Raw genomic sequence first — 18009 nt, 5'->3', positions numbered from 1 at the left:
TATGCTGTTTTAATATACGTTCCATATACATTTTAGAATGATCGTCCGAAAGTTGAAAAACAGCATTTACCTACCAAAGTGGAGGCAATATACATGCATAAATGCATAGGCGTTATCCGACACCTTATTCGTACCTATCGGAAGAATGCATGGGAGCGCAAGATTTTGCTCTCATAGCCTTCAAATCGTTGCCAGCGACAATATTTTCCAGTTCTCTCATTGGTCAATATTTCTCAATTCCCATCTGTTTTTCAGCTATTTGGATGCACTGCTGGTTGCGAGAGAACTTGACGACCATTTTCTCACTTAAAGTTCGCGCGTGAGCAAAATCATTTCAAAAATTTACAAACATGGCAGACTGTCTGTCATATCCGATTTAAACTGCCTTCTGACGACATTTTATAGGATCTTTTCACTATGTAAATGACATTTCTGACACGATATCATGATTGCTGGGAAGCTAATCCGTAATTTGTTTTATGATCTTTCAATTTCCATGAGGAAATCCTAATTTTTAGGTTTGTAGAGAAAATTTTTAATGGAAAGTGTAATTTGGCTAAAAAGTGGTTACATAGGTCGATTTGAGAGTTAGAAGATCATGTCAGGCGTATATTGTTCAATAAACTTTGAGAATTCCGTTATTTATTAGGCTTCTTTTTATTTACATAATACCTATGTGATGCGAATTTTGAGATTTGTTTTTCGTAGTGTTTATAATCTAAAAATTTGAACTCCAAAATTCCCTTTTTTCCATAGTTTGTTGAAAATAACATCTCAGACATAGCGTCATCTGGCGCTAGGTACACGTACCTACACATTATTCTGATGTGGTCCTTACGAAAATCCTTACCACTGCCACACGAAAACCTCAAAAACCTCATCTTTCCGGAGCCACAATTCCCATTTTTGGCTTCAAAAATAGGAGTTAGGTGGAAAGGAGGCACAAAGGAGAACCCTTGAAATGGTGATGCTGTTGGGCGTTATAGTTGAAAACATGATGTACCTAGCTCTAAACTTGCCAGGAACGTTTCGGCTCTAAACCAATGGGGCTCTCTCGCTGGCCTGGATGTTCTGCGATGGTCGGAAAAAGCTGTGTGGTGTGCGGTAATCAACATGTGCCCCGGCAGCAATGTGTGGCTGCCAGTATTTATAGATGAGATCACATTACTCATTTATATGCATACCTCCACACAACTCATGATTATAAATCAATAAAATATACACTAGGCTTTCCGGCCGTAGGTATCGAGTCAGTGCCAGTTGCCCGGGACCCTTTGTCGATCACACTGTTCGACTGCTGTTGGGCATCTTTCGGGTAGGGTGGATGCAACTTTGAAATTTATTTGAAAAGAACTAGAAACATTACTTTCGAATAAGTTGAATGGAGCGTTCTTAAATTATTTTCACATCGCCTTTTCTTTTGATCAAAGAATATTTACATTCTGAAATTGTCCACAATTTACTATTATCAACCATGAAAAGCTTAAAAAAAGCTGAAAATCTCCAAAAATTTTTCAATCATTTAAAAATATACAACGGCTGCCAGGCAGAATTACAATACGCAACCTCCGATTCGGTACATCGGAGTGTCAATCGTTTCCACCACTAAATGTAAATGCGCGATGATGTAGATTGCTTCATGAGAACATGTTGAACATTTCCTATAATGTCCTTTAGGAAAAATTCGAAAGGCCGAATAACCACTAAATAAACAATACGGCAACGTTCCCGCATCAGGAGAGAGTCTGGCAACTCTGCCTAGTGCAGTTTTGATTACTGTGGTCGGTGTAATTAAATCGTTTATTCCGGGTGAAATAAGAAATATTAATTAACTTTATATGGTTCGCTAACCACGTAACGTGTCCGTGCCATCGTTTATAGTGAAATTCTTGGACAAGCCTTACACAACAGTGTGTGATTTTAAAAAAGAAAAACATGTTTGTGTTAAAAAAAAAACAAATTGTGGTGTAACGGGGATAACGGTGTGATGAAACTGAAAATTCATAGTAGTATGAAAAGTGCGTGGTTCAAAAAAATGTGACTAAGTTTTGCGCGATGACTCAAAATATTTTCAAACGGATTCTGAACAAAAACGTTAAAAAATTCATCGTGAATCCCCGGTATCTTACTAAAACCCGAAGCTAAGTATATTTTTTTCCTATTTTTGTTTACTTTTAAACACCTGCTGTTCATAATATAAAATTGCCCCTATAAGCGTTACACATCATTAAACGCCTGAAGTTAGACAACAAAATTTTTCGTATAATTTTTCGAATCTACCTTCCAGGCGTTTAAGACAATGAAGGTATAATTTCTTTCCGACCAGCTTTATGTTAGCAATTTTCAATCTAGTTAATTATATCATGGTTTAATTTCGCAAATTAATTTGAAAGTATTGAAGATTATTCAAGATTCATTATCAACAATTTAGAAAAAATATCATTCCTATAATAATGCCTTATAGAAAGCCTACCACATTTAGCAAAACATATCAAAGACGACTACATTGCCGCCGAAAGTTCTATACACTAGTTTATTAAAACCATCTAAACAGGCAAAACTATATTTGATTAATGAGGCTTTAGGGCGTTTAAAGATAACCAATATATTAATTTTCTTATCTGACATATTTTCAATTTCGTTCATTAGCGTTACAGCAACTGTTATCATCTGTTTAGCGAAAGTAAATATGCGATTGTATTATCAGCTTTTTTGATAATTAAGCTATGTTTCTATCGGCACTACAATCCCCACAATTTTTTATAGCCTGACATTTGTATAGTGATAAATTTCACTTTATTTAGTAGCACTACAATATAATTTATAATGTCTAAAATTTACCGTAGTATGTGTTAGATGCAAGTATTATCAGATATGAGGAAGAACTCATTTTAATATTTTTTTGATTTTTCAATTCCGAAAAGTCATAAAAGATTCCATAGATTGTTAATTCAAACTAATAGAAGATAAAAATTAAACACTTTTAAGGTATATGGTATTGTTTTCTGTATATCTAGATATGTAGATACGTAGATTTAATGTCTTTCAACACGTTTGCGTTCCCGGAACTAAAATTAATAAGTCGAGTATCGAAAAATAAAGCTCTAAAATTGTTTATTACCTATGTGAACTTTGCGTTAGATGCTAGAGACTTGGTATAGGCTGTGGCCGTCGATGACGGTTGTATTTTTTTGGCAGAAAAAAATTGAAGACTCAAACCATCCTTTAAAATGTGTAAGACTAGCCACTAGACAGTCGGCAGGCGTCCCAGAGATTCCCTAAACAATCCCTAGGGTCGGCAAGCTTACTGATAAATGCAAAATGCAGAGAATTTCCGGAGGGAGTAACAACTCCACCTTCTAGCTTAAACTTAATTTTATTGGGAAGCACAATCCAAGCTTAATTCCACCACTTTAAATATAACAATATTGGGTAGATCTCTGACCTGTGTTACGGCTACCACCTGGTACTGGTCCTCGGTTGGTCCGACCCTGGGTTCGGTGAGGTCGAACTCGGTCCAACGGCGTCGACGCGGCGAAGTAGCTGGCGGCGTTATAGGTTAGCGGCCAGCGGCAGATGCGGAGCAGTCGACGGGTAAGTCGCAGTGTACCTGGCCCCACCTTGGGTGCTGAACCAGGCACGGAGATGTCGAAGGCGAGGCTGTCGCAGGGTAAGCTAAATGTACCTGGCCCCACCTTGGGTGCTGAACCAGGCACGAAGATGTCGGAAGGCGAGGCTGTCGCAGGGTAAGTTGAGCGTACCTGGCCCCACCTTGGGTGCTGAACCAGGCACGGAAGTGTTGTTGGCCGGATCAAGTTCGCAAGTGAGAAACTCACCCGAACTAGCGACGGAATGATGCGGCGAAACCAACGGCTGGTTTAAATCCGGAAGCGATGGGGTTGCCTTTCTTGTAACGGCGAACGTAACCTCCAAAGCGGCAACGGTTTAAGGGCGGATTCTTTTGTGGGTTCGTAATGAATCCGATTGAACGGCGACGACTCAGCGGTGGATTGAAATTTCATCCAAAAACAGCGGGGTCCTAAATATAGCGGCCAAATATTAAATGATGTCGATGGCGAGAGCAAAATGGCGAATTTTTACCTGCTGTCCGAATATGTGACTTCAAACTTTTCACAATACTCTATTTTCTTCCAGAGTTCTTTCGCCAACGTTCAAATTCGAAATGACGATGGCCGTTCATATCACGGGCTTTGGACAGCAGGCAATCGTTGCTCTCGCCTCGCGCCTTTTTTGCCTCGTCTAAATTCCATTCGCCTCTTCTACTTTCATTCGCCTTTTCGCTCTGCTGGGTTGCTTGCGGTCTCTGGTGGTGAGTAGTGGAACCGGTGGATGGCTGCGTGCTTTTCGTGGAAGTTTTCGCCTTCCAGAGGAATAGTTCAACCCCCAAAATATTCACTGCATATAAAACTACAAACTACGAACAAAATCGCTGAGACCTCTTTCGAGAGACTAGCAACGCTTACAAATGTTCATTTTGGCTGTAAATGTTTGAAGACTGCGGATGCGGAAATGGGATAAGCGAGGAATGGAAATCAAAACAAAAAGAATAATCGACGGTGAAACGGGAAAATTGGAGGTTCGAAAAGTATTCGCATTCCTGCAAATATTCGAAATATGTTTCACCATAAATCCTGACCGAAAGATAAGTATCAGATTTTAATATGTAAAAACCATCTGAAACAATCCTTTTCACAATAGACGAACAGAGAAGTCAATCGTAGGCCCAAATAATGTTTCAAATAATTGTGATAATTTTTAAGATTCAGATTTTTTCCTAATTAATGGCTTTGAGCGTATTATACATAACCATAACTTTTTGAAAATGACACAAAAATATTCGAATGGGAAATTGTCTTAACACATTGTCATAGTATTATTCTCTCTAAGAAACAGGTGATTTTTTTATAAAGAAATTGAATGATGTAAATGCTAATGATTTTGAAGAAATTGTGTTTGCGTGCGCAAAACTTTAAACGATTTTGACAGCAATAATTTCTAAATGTTATATCAGAAAAGCTCAAACGTCCTCCGATGAAATTGTGTTACATTCTATATTTTTTGGGATTAATTAAATCACTCATTCCTCTTTTGAATGTTTCGGTTTGTGAGTGCTCAAATAACAAATTTAGGCTGAATATTATTTTTCTACACGTATATAAATAAAACACAGTTTAGCATGCATCAGTGAACGTAATTTAAACACAATCTTCAGGTTCGGCCTGATAATCTGAGCTGTTATTTTTGAATAAAAAGCATGTTTAACATATTGTTACAGAACTTAAAGATACAAGAATTTTGGTTAAAATAACTCAAATGATATACCATAACAGGGTTTCAAATTCGACTTATCGACGAATTAGGTTCATTTATAAAATTTCAAGTATCAGTCAAGTTCCACCAGAAATTAAAAAAAGAACTCTAAGACATTGAAGATAAAATGTAATTCTTTCGTAATGCAACTTTCAAAACACGATATCCTGCACTGTCCATTTAAAGCTCGATTTAATTGGCAAAAAGAGTTCAATAAGATTGAATATTAGAAGAGAATATTTCACAATGACAAGTGTCAAGTTTTATTATGCGTTTAAAAATTGTGCTTTTTATTACAACCTAGTGTTTATTGATTAAGTCTATACAAGAAGTAGTTATGTTAAAAAGAAAGTCTATCATAATAAAACTGTAAAAACATTTATAAATATAAAGAATAGAAATGATAATTTCAATAACACAGGAAGACCAAAAGAACAGGATGTATAATATTAAATTGCACTAGTCAAAAGTGTCTCCTAATCATATCCTACCCTCCATTTCCAAACCAAAATTGTTTTGCTAGGATGCAGAGGTAACCTCGGTCCTAAAGCATGAGTTATGAATCTTTCAATCCTTTTTCTCTATTTTACTTCTATCCATTGACTACTAGGACGTGGCCGGCGCCGTTATTGATGTTTAAAGAGTAGCAACCATTGGCGATGTGGAACTTGTTCCACTTAGCCACGCCAGCGAACATGGAATTCGAAATGTTGATATGCTATAAAAGTGTTGTAATTACAATGAGAAAATTTTGTTGCGTTGAATTAAATATTGCTTTACAACTATTTATGATTCATTTCGAGTTCAATGATTTAAGGTGCACACTTAGAAAAATCCACGTAAGATTACATGCAATAGCATGGGTAGAAGGGAATCGGGTATTTACATGTATCAATACTGCTTATTTCATGTAAATTTCCGTCGTATTGGACTGCTGCTTTGTTTACTGTAGGTTTACATTTCCAACATCATTTTGTTAATCCAATAAGAAACACATCAGGAGTTTTGATAACATCTTTTATTTATATTTCTCACACATCAACTATGTACATTGAATATAAAGGCAAACAGATCACTGAAATTCAAACAATTATTTCATCTCACTTATTCACTGAAATTTTTACACATGCACAGTCCGATTTATTCATTAGTTTTCCCCCGACGACGGCAACGACGGCTGCCGGGTTCTTAGCCAAAAAAATGCTGCCATGCAAGTTCGGCTGCCTTATTTGTTGGCAGACTTAGAGAATCCGAGCTTTCAGCGTTTATCTTCCACCCTTTTTCAGGATTCCATCCTTGGATTTTGCTGCGGAGTAAAAAAAGATCGAAAAAGCACCATTAATGGAAGTTACTCAAAATGAATTTTATTACAAGGGTGTATTGGTTTATTATCATCTATGTTTTACTTACTTTTGTTTAGTATTTTTTGGCCATCAATTATGATTGAATAATCCGCCAGAACAAACAGCAAACGAACAAAGACTTTGTTGACATTTGTGTGTGCTGTCCCTGCTACTACATGTAATTATACTTGAAAATGCATTCTAATTTGAACCATGTGGATTTTGCATGCGATTTACATGTAAATCTCCTTGCAAATACAAAGATGCTATACTCTTTTTCATATTTTCTCGCGCGATGATTGCTTTACATGAAATGTAAGATTACATTTTTCTAACTGTGTGGATGTGAGTAGTCAATCAAGCTAAGCTAAGCTAGCTAAGCTAAGCTAAGCTAATACGGCAACGTTCCCGCATCACTAGCTGATTCTTTCAGCCAACACACAATTTAAAAGGGTCTGGCATTTGAACTGCTACATAACTTTGACAGTGATTATTACGAAGCACTCTTGTCGCTTTGTTTACATTAAGTCTAAGTTCAACAGAAAGACTTAGCTCATGAGCTGTCCAAAACACCTGGGGTCCAAAACGATATGATGGAAATCGTCAAGTTGCAGTAGCAACATCTACACGCAGAGAAAACTTGGATTTTGATACAAAACAAAACTGACTTTGATTCAAAAAATTCATTTTTTCGATTCAATCTCCTGTTTTCTTTGAATCAATGAATTATGGTTTTGTTTCAAATAAATAATTTTTGAAAGAAAGAATTAATTTTTTTAATCGAATAACTTTGGACTTTGATTTTTAACAAATTCTTTGATTCAAAAGACATTTGTTCAATTGCATTTTTATTTGGAAACAAAGTAAATTTTCCTTCAACCAAAGAAAAATGTATTCAATGCAAAGGATTAATTTCTTAAAATAAAAACTTCAAACTTAGAAGGTTTTTTTTGCATTGAGTAAGATGAATTTAAAACGGTTTGGCTGGTCGAGTGAAAATGTGGATCAGAGTTAGCTTAGTAGGGAGGATTCAGGATAAAGTATGGTAAGTTTATGTTAATTAAAGAATGAATATTGAACATTTTCAATAAGTGCTTGAAATTTTACAGGACCACGGCCGATAGATGGTTTTCCAAGTCCCTGGATGCCTCAACCGAGGTGACACCGCTCCAATCCAGCGATCAGGTCCACGAAAACTTAAACCGGATGATTCGATTGAAGTGAACCAGTGTGTGACCCAGTGTTTCATTTAATTGTGAATAAAAATGAATTTTAAATTTGAAATCCTTTCTTTTTATTATTTGAAATTCCTAATAGGAATTTCAAAACAACAGAAAATAATGCTTCCAATTGGAATAAATAGAAAATGGTTCAATGAATAAATGCTTTTAAATCTAAATTAAATTACCTTGTGGCAAAAGAAAGCAACTTTGAATCAAAAGAAACTGTTTTTTGTTTCAAAGTATCAATATTTTGAATCAAAGATTTTTCAAAAGAAAAGTTCTTTGAAACAAACGAAAATGCATTTGAAACAAAGAAATTTTTATTTATCCCAAAATCAAAGGAAATTTTCCTTTGTTTTCGCTGCACTTTCCTTTGAAATAAAAAATCTTTTCGCTGCGTGTACCAAAGTGAAGATCATTGAGATACACCTTAAGAGAATTCTACGAAGTAGTACAACTTAGTTGGTGAAAGTTTTAAATATAGTGGATACAGTCGCCGTAAGACCCTGAAGGATGAACTGAAGATCAATACTTTCAAGATCCAAAAGTTCCAAGACCTTCCGGTGGAACAATAACCAAAATGGGTTCTTGAAAAAGCAGAACAACAAATTTTGTTTGCCACAAGGATCACGAACCTGTGCCAATCTACTAAAGACATCAGGTGACAAAAATATGCACCGTTGAAGGTCTTTGCCGGAATCACCCGTTTGGATAGACTTCTCTATAGAAGATCAACATAACACCCTGGAGATTTCAAGATCAACCAATTTACGTACGTACGTACGTATTTTAGTTCTACGGCTTGTTCACACCGGCTCATACCAGTTCACCGAAAAGAAAATCCAAATTTTAATTGCATAAAAAAAATGTTGATGATGCTGTTAATGATGATGAATTCTGGAAATGCGTGAAGAGGCCTTTCCTTAACCTCTGATGGACGGAAGAAAGTATCGTCTCTGAAAAAAATCTACATTGTGACCCCATGATAAAAGCAACAATATAAGACTATATTTAACTTTTGCGTAGTGGAAGTCATGGATGCGTTACGTTGGGGAGTATTTGAGGTCATCGATAAACCACACGGAGAAAAATTTATAGATTTATCAGCGATATTACGCGTCTACATGAACATAAATATGGTTGTTTGGTTCTTACCCAAAAATCCGATCAAGCCAACCATCAGATGATACTTTGCCACGAAAGGATAAATTGCTGATTTAGCGATCGCATCGATGCTAAGAATCCAACAGAAATTTTCATTTAATCATTCTTATGGCTGTTTCTACTGTAAATGCTGCTCCCCGTGAACGTGGGAAATCGTTGATTTAAAATATTAATAAAATTAATTTGAACAGATAAAATGCATTGTTTTTATTTTTAAAATGAAACAATTTTTTTTTGACGTAGAATTACGTCTTACGGCAACACTATAGGGGGGCAAATTGAAATTCGCGAACGGATCTCGCGTCACAAAAAACGCCTCTTTCACGGACATCTTTTCCGAACAACATTTTGGGTCGGCTATGTGTTGGTACACCAATACTAATAACGCGCTAATACAAATTGGTGCGCTAAACACCCGAGCGAAAAAACCCCGATCGTCGACCCAAACTGCACTAGATGCGAAGTTATAAAAGGGCAAGGATTGCCCCGACCCGGTTTCATTTGGTTTTTGGTCTTTCTCCCGGTCGGTCGGTTGTTGCGACCAAAAATATGTGCAATGCTGTTGAGAGAAGGCCGCTTGCTAGGATTGTGCTGTTTGAAGTTCTTCATCAGGACGACGACGACAACTATGCTCGGCTGAGTAAATCATTTTCATTGAATCCCGGAACGTTCATTATGCTTCACCACCATCATGTTGAACTGGCGCAGCAGTCGCCTGCCATAGGGCTGCCAGAACATAAACATAACCTTGAAAACATTCGGTTCCTTTGAGAAAATCAAACTCGGCCAAAAGCCCACCAAACCACATCAGCAGCATCGTCCAGATACAGCAATTTTCCACATCAACTAAATGCTTCAGGCTACTCTACAAAGGCATAAGTCACTTTGGAAAAATAAATTTTCATTTTATTTTTTTTTTGTATGGCCACCTGTAATTTTTTGAATATTAAAAATTTTTACAACATTTGATTAAAATGATAAACCTTTCGTTACTTTTCAATAACGTTCTTCTATAGAGATGAAATTTGAAATAATTATTTCTTAACAGAAAAATTTCACGAAATTAAAATGTGTAGAAGTTTGAGTATGACACCATTCATTGACATATAATATTTATTCAAGCAAAAAATTCCATTGGAAAAACCTGAAAAAAATTGCACTCTAAATAATTTTGTATTAAGTGCGCTTTTCATTAAAGTTAAATTTGTTGTTGAATTTTCATCTCCATCCAATGTACAAAGACGACCCCTTTTGTATACCCCTTACACAAAATTTGATGCCTGAAATCGATTGTCCGTCTCGCAAAACTCCAGAGTGGAAATTTTCATCTCAATTCAACGAATAATATCGTCAATATCACTAAACAGTTTTTATTTTGTATGGACGACCCCTTTTTCTGTGTAGGGAAAAAGACATTTATTACTATATTCGATAAAATCTGTATTTTTTAATAGATAGCCGCATATAGTGCGCATTTCCCCTACTGATTCGAATTAATCGCATGATACTGAATCTTTAAAGCTTTTCTCCGAAGCGTTTGATAAAACGCCTGAGGTTTGTAGTTGCATAACTGCAGGCGCATTGGCTCAGTTGCATTGGATTTTGAAGCAGCTACAAATATTTTCCCGCCTTTTGCTATGCAATTGTCTAGAGCTATAATCTGTCTCAATTGGCCGTGATAGTTGATGAATGAATATATATTTCATGTCGAAACGATCAACATTTTCCGAGTATGAAAATTTATTATGAAACATATCCTATTGACACAGGACCGGCTGTCGTAATTCTACGTTAACCTTGCGGTCGTGGCTTACGTACAACCTCTTTAACTTTTTAATTTTAATTATATATATACACACTTAGAAAAATCCACGTAAGATTACATGCAATAGCATGGGTAGAAGGGAATCGGGTATTTACATGTATCAATACTGCTTATTTCATGTAAATTTCCGTCGTATTGGACTGCTGCTTTGTTTACTGTAGGTTTACATTTCCAACATCATTTTGTTAATCCAATAAGAAACACATCAGGAGTTTTGATAACATCTTTTATTTATATTTCTCACACATCAACTATGTACATTGAATATAAAGGCAAACAGATCACTGAAATTCAAACAATTATTTCATCTCACTTATTCACTGAAATTTTTACACATGCACAGTCCGATTTATTCATTAGTTTTCCCCCGACGACGGCAACGACGGCTGCCGGGTTCTTAGCCAAAAAAATGCTGCCATGCAAGTTCGGCTGCCTTATTTGTTGGCAGACTTAGAGAATCCGAGCTTTCAGCGTTTATCTTCCACCCTTTTTCAGGATTCCATCCTTGGATTTTGCTGCGGAGTAAAAAAAGATCGAAAAAGCACCATTAATGGAAGTTACTCAAAATGAATTTTATTACAAGAGTGTATTGGTTTATTATCATCTATGTTTTACTTACTTTTGTTTAGTATTTTTTGGCCATCAATTATGATTGAATAATCCGCCAGAACAAACAGCAAACGAACAAAGACTTTGTTGACATTTGTGTGTGCTGTCCCTGCTACTACATGTAATTATACTTGAAAATGCATTCTAATTTGAACCATGTGGATTTTGCATGCGATTTACATGTAAATCTCCTTGCAAATACAAAGATGCTATACTCTTTTTCATATTTTCTCGCGCGATGATTGCTTTACATGAAATGTAAGATTACATTTTTCTAACTGTGCAGGTTATCAGAAACTGGTTCAGAAAGTAAAAAGTCCGGAAAATCAATTTTATTTTTAAAATACTCATAACTCTTGATAGCTGTATTTAAGTGTTTCTTTGATGTTTGAAATCGTGAAGAATCCATCTATCTGACAATGTATAAATATGTTGGGGTCCAATGGAAGTTTTGACCGTTATCTCAGATCTTCCGGTAGAAAAAAATCTTACTTTAAAAAAACGACATTTAGTTTTGGCTTTGCTTAGCTGTATTTCACCTACTAATGAATCGATTTTCAAAACTCAAATTTTAATTTCTTGTCGTTAATTTGATCATTATTTTCATAGAACATACTTGGTTTGTCAAAATTCCCAGTTCTTCAGTATATTGGAATGATGATAAAGAGGTTTGAAATGTGCGCTTCGGGTCATATTGACCCGAACAGCTTTGGAGGGTTAAGATATATAAACACAGAATTCCCTTTTTTAAATTCAGTTTTTAAAACTAAAAGATAAATCCTTTTTTTTTTATTCGTTTATTTCAATCGGCTAAAACCATCCTTTTTTTTAAGTAATAAATATTTCCATTCAAATCAAATTTTCGTAAGCTTAGAATGATACTCCGAATCAGAACCTTGAATTTCAGATTCCAACCTGGCTTTGGAGAAAAACTTTTCGATTTCATCCCATATTTATAAACGCTAACTTTTCAAAATATCTTTGTCAGCTTTTATAGCACAGACAGCATATAGAGACAAAATTTCAAATTTTATTTTCGTAAAATTTCAATAGTCGAAAAGTCATTGTTTCACTTCAGCATTACTTTATCTCAATTCATTCTCGTTTTTTTTCATTTAATAATATTCACTAATTTTATGTTTTTTTTTTAAATATGTTTCATTCCTTAAATCGATTTACCAAGCTAACATTTTATCCATTTTTTTATAGTTCCGGGGTTCCGCCACCCGATTAGTTTTTTTTTAGGTATAAATTCATTTAAGAACGTGTCCTTCCGCACGTCTTTTTTATTGTTAAAATTTGCGTCCTGCCACACAAATTGAATGTTTTTTTAAACATCTAAGTATTCTGGATCCTGTCATCCATTACTTTTTTTTACGTGTCCTTCCGCACGATTCATTCTTTTAATGTACTCATCATTTGCGTCCTGCCACACAAATGGAATATAATTTCTGATATTGTGGGTCCAGTCCCCCAGTTTTCTGTTTTTATACGTGGCCTTCCGCACGATTTTTACTTAAGCTGTCTCATCATTTGCGTCCTGTCACACAAATGGAAATAAATTTTCTTTGTACTTCACAGTCAAGTCAAAAAGACTTTTCTGTGTTTCCAAAATTTCTGTTTTTTTTTTTTTTTTAGATTCGTGGCCTTCCGCACGATCAATACTCTATCATTATTATTTGTTTTTACAACAATTTTCTTTCTTTTTCACACCGCCATGTTGCGTTCCTCTATGAGCAATCGCCATTTTTCTCGCTATATTTCAAATTCAAATTAATTCCACAAACTAATTCTACACACTACTATTTTTAATTTGTTTCAAATGAGTTCACACTTTTGAACTTGTTACTGATTACTAACTACCGTTGGGAGCATAGATTGCGCCATTGTCGTAGCCAATATCATTAAAAATTCAAAATAAATTTTCGGAAGCGGATACGCGTACTCTGTCACCAAAACTCGTTGATAGACTGAAAACCAGTTTTCTTTTGAGTTTAGATTAATGGTAGTGGTGTGTTGAGAAAATAAAATACGAACACCATTTGCTCAAGAAAGAAACTGGTTTTCAGTCTATCAACGAGTTTTGGTGACAGAGTACGCGTATCCGCTTCCGAAAATTTATTTTGAATTTTTAATGATATTGGCTACGACAGTCATGAACCCATTGGTTATTGTAAATTTTGAAAGGCTTCTTGAGCAAAATTTTCAAACCAGATTTATGTCTATATACCATGTCCTCATGTCAATGCAGGTAAACCCTTCTTCGTATTCTCCCGCTCGTGTTTGTAGCCCAGACTACGATGATTCTTCTGTCCAGTTTGATTTGTCTATGCAGCAGGAAATTCGTGGAATCCCGGATCCGCATCGTCCACTTCTGATTCCAAGAATTTTCGAAACTAAATATAGACACGTCGATGCTGATAAAATGTACTTTACTGATGGATCACTTATAGAGGAATCAACAGGATTTGGAGTGTTCAACGAAATATCTAGCGCCTCTTACAGCCTCGAGTCACCATGCTCTGTGTATATAGCAGAGTTAGCAGCAATTCATTGGGCTTTGGACAGTATCGCTTCAAGGCCAGTTGGGCACTACTTTATTGTAACGGATAGTCTAAGTTCTGTTCAAGCAATTCACTCAATAAAACCGGGAAAGCACTCACCATACTTCTTCGAGAAGATACGGGATAGTTTGAGTGCTTTATCAAAACGTCGCTTTACCATCACCTTTGTTTGGGTTCCCTCCCATTGCTCGATAGAGGGTAATGAGAAGGCAGACTCTCTGGCAAAGGTGGGGGCGATGGAAGGTGACACGTATCAGCGTGAAATCGCCTTCAACGAATTTTACTTTTTAGTTCGAAGAAACTCTCTTGTCAACTGGCAACGCAAATGGGACGAGGATGAGGATGGTCGGTGGCTCCACTCGATTATCCCAAGGGTAAGCCTTAAACCATGGTTTAATAGATTGGACCTGAGTCGGGATTTTATTCGTATATTTTCCCGTCTCATGTCCAATCATTGTTCCTTAGACGCGGTACTCTATCGTTTTGATATTGCTGGCAGCAATTTGTGTAGTTGCGGCCAAGGTTACCACGACATCGAGCATATTGTTTGGTCGTGCGAGGTTCATCTTGTCGCTAGAACGAATTTGATAGAATCCCTTCGGGCCCGAGGAAAACCACCCTATGTTCCAGTGAGAGATGTGCTGGCTGTTATAGACTTGGACTACATGTTTGAAATATACCTTTTTCTAAAAGCTATTGATCTTCGGTTATAATTCTTTTTATTTTCATATTTCCCTATCTATCTTCTTTTTTCTTTAAAAGTGAACTAGATATAAGCACACAATTGTAATCAAACAAAACGAGTTTGGCTCCTTAAAGCCTAAAGGTACGATCCGTTTCAAATAAAGAATTTACAAAAAAAAAAAAAACACCTGATTTCGACTAGATTCAAATTTTGACTTTCCTGATTTCCTGGTACCATATTAGGTGATTTTTGAGGGAAATAAATCGAAACTGAGTGCTTTTAAGCACCCAAAATCAACTCCAACTGATATGCAATTTTGAACAGGTCAGTTTTTTGACCCAATCTTCAAAATGTAGATTGAATGTAGAACTGTACAATGCACTGGACAGTTAACAACTATTCTCAAATTGAAAACTATCAAAACTATTTTTGTCTCTGCTCTGCTTTTCGAATTCGGAATACCTTTTATTTGAATTCATTTAACTGTTTATATGAAATAACATGAAATCATGTTTTGAAAAATTTATAGTTCTTACCTACACATACATTTTTTGAAAAGCGAAGGGGTACAGTTCTCTGGCTTTCTTCGTTCAACTATTATAAATATTTATCTCAAAATTTCGAAAACTGTAGCTTGTGATTTTTGTTCCTTGAGTCCTGACTATACGCAGTAATTTTAGCCATTTTACATTGGTAAACTAAACCCCGAATTAACTTGTAAGGCAATAAAGCTTCGTGATGCCTCACAACATTTTAAGCCTATTTTTTTAAATTATAGAAGTTTAGAAATAACAAAACATGAATAACGTGTTATTTTTATTACTTTTTCACACAAAAAATGTTTCGAATGTTGGTATATCTACTCATAAAATTAAATATTGATTTCTTTTTTAATTACAAATCCCTTGTACCGTAAAACGGGGTAACATTGATTAACATGAAATTTTTCCACATAATCATCTAGTACTAAGTCTGAAGTTAAAATATCTTAAAACGTTTTTCTACGTTTAAAAACTTTTAAGTTGAGTTTCAAATTGGAAAAACTTGGTTGTTTTTGAAAATTTCATATGTAATTTCAAAATATTAAAATATCTATTTTTTCGAAGGCTTGCCGTAGCCAATATCATTAAAAATTCAAAATAAATTTTCGGAAGCGGATACGCGTACTCTGTCACCAAAACTCGTTGATAGACTGAAAACCAGTTTCTTTCTTGAGCAAATGGTGTTCGTATTTTATTTTCTCAACACACCACTACCATTAATCTAAACTCAAAAGAAAACTGCAATTTGTTCCAGTTTTTTTTTTCGAGCAGTTCGATTAGGATGTACTAGAATTGTCTATTTGCCTTCTACGAATACCTTGATCAAAACAAAATCACAATTTCTTTAATCGGCGAAGAGAACACTTTTTTTTTTGGTTGAATTCAAGGCAGGTAATTTGCATTAATTTGGATTTCTCTGTACATTTTTCTATTCCAGGATTCATCTACCACAGTCAGGTTCAAAAAACTGTTTTTTCAAGGGGTTTTTTTTTACTTTGACTGTAACTCCAGAGGGTAAAGTGAAAGGACTTTGATATATTCAACAAACTTATGTATTTTGATCAGATAAACAACTTTGTCGAAGACTTGATGTCTAATTTGCCCTAATTTGAAAAACAAAAAAGTTAGCATTTTTACAAATTTAATCCATTACAAGATTCGGAACTGTAACGGAAATCGACGGACAAAATCAAAAAGCGCCACCATCAAATATTGCGGCAGAAATGCAACTACTCAGTATAAACAGGCTAAGGAGAAAAACCTATTTTATATCACAGGATTTGAAAAAAATAGCAGTTAAAGGGATAATTCGCACATCAATAACACTGAGGTCTTTTTCGACGTGGTTTTTTGTTGCAATATTCTCCATGCGGTCTTGGATCTTTAGAATTAGTTTTTTAGTATAAGAGTCAGTATTTGATATTCAAAGTCTTTTTCCTTGAGAAATTTCTCGAACTGGCAATAAATGACCGATGGCATGAAAATCCTACGAAATGGGTATTAGATGAAAAAGTCTTTAGAGTAAAAGTTGAAATTCGTTGTTTGCTTGCTTTTAAATGCTGTAAATAACTAAAAGATCGCATGAAACCCTCATATAGATAGTGGGTAAAAGGATTCACAGAAAGAATTTTAATTTCTTTGTCAACAAAATAAACCACGATATAAATAGGTAAAGTAAGGTGAAATAATACTAAACTAGGTATGATGAAAATATGATAAATAAAAATCAATCAAGGGTAAAAAGGATCAAAGTCTACATTATAATGTCTGATACATAGTTATTTTTAAATATCACTGATGCTTGACTAGACCTTGAATTTCGTATGAATAAGCAAGTAAATTGTCTCACTTAGAGGAAAAAAGCCAGCAGTTATTTCTCTTGATTTATATGATATGATATGATATGATATGATTTATTTTTTTCAGTTGGTTTTATTTTCAATTTTTTTTTATGTTTTCAGATACATATAGAGAAGTGTGGGTGTATTTTGACCCCCGAGGGCCTATCCGGAAGGTGGAATGATAAACAGCGATGAACAAGATCATATCACGTAAGTTACATAGTATGCTTAATTTATCACAATCATATTTTCATAAGAGCTTTCATTTTATTTCAGGGCGCCGACAGTTCAACTTCCACCGAAAAAAATAATAACAGCATTTTGTTTCAGGGCCATGGCGCCGGCTCCTCCGGCAGAAGCAAAAAAAAAACAATGCAGTGGTTGAAATTAAAATTCATGTCACTGATCGTACACACACACTTAGAAAAATCCACGTAAGATTACATGCAATAGCATGGGTAGAAGGGAATCGGGTATTTACATGTATCAATACTGCTTATTTCATGTAAATTTCCGTCGTATTGGACTGCTGCTTTGTTTACTGTAGGTTTACATTTCCAACATCATTTTGTTAATCCAATAAGAAACACATCAGGAGTTTTGATAACATCTTTTATTTATATTTCTCACACATCAACTATGTACATTGAATATAAAGGCAAACAGATCACTGAAATTCAAACAATTATTTCATCTCACTTATTCACTGAAATTTTTACACATGCACAGTCCGATTTATTCATTAGTTTTCCCCCGACGACGGCAACGACGGCTGCCGGGTTCTTAGCCAAAAAAATGCTGCCATGCAAGTTCGGCTGCCTTATTTGTTGGCAGACTTAGAGAATCCGAGCTTTCAGCGTTTATCTTCCACCCTTTTTCAGG

Source organism: Uranotaenia lowii, chromosome 2 (genome assembly GCF_029784155.1).
Source record: "Uranotaenia lowii strain MFRU-FL chromosome 2, ASM2978415v1, whole genome shotgun sequence".
In the NCBI taxonomy this organism is placed as follows: Eukaryota; Metazoa; Arthropoda; class Insecta; order Diptera; family Culicidae; genus Uranotaenia; species Uranotaenia lowii.
This window is presented reverse-complemented; position numbering follows the sequence as displayed.